General features: G+C 36.0%; 1 non-coding gene across 1 annotated transcript; it reads left to right on the top strand.

Annotated features, from left to right (window-relative positions):
* Window positions 1–3,345: 3,345 nt before the first annotated feature.
* On the top strand, window positions 3,346–3,418 carry Trnar-ccu (transfer RNA arginine (anticodon CCU)). The gene has a single exon. It is a non-coding gene; the product is annotated as a tRNA-Arg (tRNA).
* Window positions 3,419–4,623: the final 1,205 nt, after the last annotated feature.

Genomic DNA, 4,623 nt, shown 5'->3' on the forward strand with positions numbered 1-4,623 from the left:
GAGGGAATTTTTTGTTTTTGGTTTGTCCAATTTCTCCCAAAATTGTAGACAAGTTTATGGTTTGCAATTAGTAGAAGGAATATTGAGAGAAACCTACAAGTATGGATTCAGAAGTTATTGGACAAATATTTGGAATGATTATTGCTCAACTTAAACTGGACAGGTTTCCAAGTGTGTGTATATAGTTTTTACTAATGGCCTGTTGAGATTAAGGCTTCCATTGGTATTTGTAGTAAGGTACTGTAATGGCTAGCTGTAATACACAGTGATTTGGAAACAATCAATGTAGTATTAATACCTCTTAAGGATACTAGGACCTACTAAAGGACAGGAAAATCTCCAAAGTATTAAGTTATGGAATACTGCAAGCGTTTCCTTTTATAAGTCAGGATTATTCCACCTATTATCCCAACATCTTTTGTCTGGAGTTTTTCAAGTAGTGAGCCGCTCAGCCCGACCAAGTTTAATCGCTTTCTGTTTATTATTTGCAGATTTTTAAATCGGAAATCCTGATTATTCAAACTTTGTTTTTATGTATGTTATTCCAAGTGTGAAAAATCGGGATGTCTTATCCAATACTTGTTTACAAATGGGTCAGAGGGTTTCCGTGATTTTAACAGGGAGCGTGATTGATGTTGGTCGTTACGTGATGGTGTGTATTGTGGTCAGGACGGCGGGTAGAGGACCCTAATGACCGGCCCCTTTCTCTCGGGCCACTGTCCATTCGGAGAGTTTGATGGGGTTATGTGGGTCTATTGTTATGGGGCACGCCCTCCTACATTTTTATCAATTCACCACACTGATGAAATTCTCCGTGTGTAATATTTTCTCCCATTCTTGTGTTAGTCATAGAAACCACGCTGGACAATGGTTCAAATTCGCGGAAATTAAGATAAAACGAATTAACGAGAGAGAGAGAGAGAGAGAGAGAGAGAGAGAGAGAGAGAGAGAGTTTTCCTCTCTGGCTAATATTTGAATTATTTATTTCTAAATTTTAGATAGTACATGTATTCCAAATTTTTACATTCTCATGGTATATCAAAGTATGTACGCTACAGATCACACACAATGTAATTGGGAATCAAGTGAAGTCGTAACGAACCCAAACCGACTCGTAATTTTACATTTTTATGCAGGAAAAAATATCCATACCTGAACTACTAATTTTTGAATCCACTAATTTGTGGTATTTATTTCTTAATATTCCTCCATGGTGATGCATTGAATTGAATTTAAATATATAAAAATTAAACAGATTGAGGTTAATTATCACTGTCATATTTTAACATGTCTCCAGACTACCAAAGTAAAACTTTCTATTACTTAGGTCTATTCCGACAAGCAGGTTGGAGTTATTCCCCGTTGTCCACTATATTTTATGCCTTCGGCGAACCCCGCGCGATAACAAAATCTACATTCTGGTCATAAGGATTAATCACAAAAGCGATAGGACGGTAATTTTACGTATTAACAATTTATCTAGTGAAATCTATCCAGAGTTAAAAGGTCATATTCCGGTCCGTAAGTCGTAAAATGGCCACTAGCTTTCGTCCGCTCGAATTTCTGAAGAATTCATGAATATATTTTCAGATATTGATAATCAAAATTTGACACTATCACACATTTAACCAGACTTTCACTTTTCACCAGCAAAAACTACAGGCTCAAGTTACAGATTTCGCTATAACAAGACTGCAAAAAACTGAAATTAATGACGCATTAACTATTTTATACCGGAAAGCTGCATAATGCAGGCATTTTTCTGATTTAGTTTAAATTTATTATAGGTATTAAAGATTTTTGGCCAAAAAAAAAGCGTGATCTCTATCAACACATGTCAGTGCACTTTCTGGGATGTTTTTTTTAACGAAGAAGACAGATGGGAGCTGCTTTTGAATAAATTTTTCCGGGCTTTTCTTAATCTTGTGTCCGATTGATACTGTCCGGCCGAGGGTGAAGGGATGAACATAGGAACAAAGCGTTTATGAGATCACTGTCACTGGCCTGTCTCCGATAATATGATTAATTCTATTTTAAACATCCAAAATCAGTGGAAATTGATGAGAGAGAGAGAGAGAGAGAGAGGGAGAGAGAGAGAAAATGAGAGAGAGAGAGAGATGGGGGTTCTTTTGAATGTTCATGTATATCGGATGTCCTGAACTTTCTTCGCGTGCTTATTTCCGAATTATATGTCACCAAACCGGATTAAATTTAGAAAACTGAATTTGAATACAGCTATAAAACCATGCCTTTTATGAATAGTCGGAGAACTTTCAAAGGATAGATAGAAACAACATTCGACTCTTCCTTTTTGTCTAATTTCTAAAACTAAAAACCTATAATTAAGACACCCAATACAAGTGAAAATTCTTAACTACCGCCAATTAGGATACGAAATACATAATAAATTCAAACAGTGCTACTTCTGCGGCCGATTTTTGGCCATTCGATACCGTGCAATTCTCGTATCTCTCGATCTAACGACCTTTGGTCCAGCAGCCCTTGATGAAAATGTCCAGAAAATAACCCGTTTGTGACCGCGAAGTCGGTGATAATTTGCAGGTAGGAAAACATATTTTAATGCCCACACGCTGTGTGGTGAAAGATCGAAAGTGACAGACTGTGCATTTGTAACAGATGTTAACATCTCTCTCTCTCTCTCTCTCTCTCTCTCGTATATACCACCTCATCTCTCTCTCTCTCTCTCTCGCTCTCTCTCTCTCTCTCTCTCTCGTTGTTCGTATATACCACCTCAACACTCTTCGCATCATTTATTATTTGAATGTCAGAAAGCTCCAACATGTAATGCCTATTTCGTCTGCATCTGCCGCCGCTCGCCTTGTTTTTTCATTAAGAAGTCTTGGTGGGTCGGTGAATATTTATTTTGTTTTATCCTAGAATGAGTTGTTAAATATTTATCCTTCTGTGCAAAGTATTTTTCTTTGTTTCTCTTTCCTGTTAGTTCACGGGCAATTAATTTGCCCTTGGCGTGTTGCGAAATGCTTGGATGTATGTATTTATAAATAACACTGATCTACTGAAGCACATGTGCTCTATGATATAACAATATGAAAACAAAAATAACTTTCCTACAAATTAAATAATTCAATCATGAAAGAAGAAAATTTGAACTAGAGTTCCAGTGCACAGAGGTTTACGTAATAAGATTTAAATAATCAATTTTGTTTGTCCTAAATCGTCTGGTATCTGAAATACGCGCGTAAGCGATCCTTTCCTTTGTGTAAAAATTTGGCTACGGTTGACGAGCGATAATGTGGCGGGCTTTAAGTGGGAGATTTTAACGCGGCATTTAAACGTTCACAATCTACGCCATCCAGTATCAACGCCCGCGTGGCCCAATGGATAAGGCACCGGCCTCCTAAGCCGGGGATTGCGGGTTCGAGTCCCGTCGCGGGTAGAATTTTTTTATTTTTCCTATTGATTTTTTTATCAATGTTAATATCGAAGATCATTGTTTAATACAGAAGAAAGACAACTCAAAAAGTTGCAATATGATTTCCAAATATGAGGATTATTATCCTTCTAAGGTCTCTAAATGATTAAAAGATAGTTTCAAACTTATTTTTCAGAACCTTCATAGCTGTTCTATGTTTATACACATTCCTTTGACAGTCCTTCTCAGACACAGAGGCAGTATACATGTATTATAATTTTGGTTCAAAATTACACAGGTTTTTTTCACAAATAAAAATGGAGATGCATGAAGTAATAGTCTATATCCTTTAGCTTTTGTGTATACATGTACAGGGGAAACAATATTCATCAACATTTGGGGAAAAAAAGTGAAAATCTAGAAAGCTAAGCCTGATCAGTGTAACTGAAGCGATCCTGGCTTCTAGAATGGGTCATAATCGAAAGAAGTATCTTTTATAAAAGTATATCTTTTATTTTAATTATATTGAGTGAAACCCTCTTGTTTAACATTAATTACCAGGTATAGTGCAAACAAATCCTACGGACAAAATATCATTTAATCATTAAAAGTATTTCATAGCTAATAAGTACATTTAACTTGTTATCTAGGATAATAATTTGTCAAATTGAGTGGGAAGTCTGGACCACTTTTCACCATTATATCTCAAATCTCTGGGTATTTCAAAGTGTATGTTAACCTCAAGATATAAAGATAGGCTTTATATAGTACATGTATTTCAGGTGTTCAGATGTAATGGTCTTAAAAAGCTTGGGACCAGGGTAAGTGCAGCTGCATTCTCAAAGTGCAGAAACTGGAAAGTCTCGAAACAGGTAGCACTGTGTTACTTGGATATAAATGAAATGTATCAGAGAACTACATGTAGCAATGTGATACTAAGATATATGTACTTGATATGTTATTGAGATATGTCAGAGAACTGTAGCATTATGTTACCAAGATATTATTGAGCTACAGTGTTTGTCAGAAAACTGTAACACTATGTTACTGAGATATTATTAAGATATGTCAGAGAACTGTAGCATTATGTTACTGAGATATTATTGAGTTACAGTGTTTGACAGAGAACTGTAGCACTGTATTACTGAGATATCCTTAAGATGTCAGAGAACTGTAGCACTATGTTACTGAGATATTATTAAGCTATGTCAGAGACATGCAGCACTGTT

The sequence above is a fragment of the Magallana gigas genome, chromosome 2, assembly GCF_963853765.1.
Source record: "Magallana gigas chromosome 2, xbMagGiga1.1, whole genome shotgun sequence".
Lineage (NCBI taxonomy): Eukaryota > Metazoa > Mollusca > Bivalvia > Ostreida > Ostreidae > Magallana > Magallana gigas.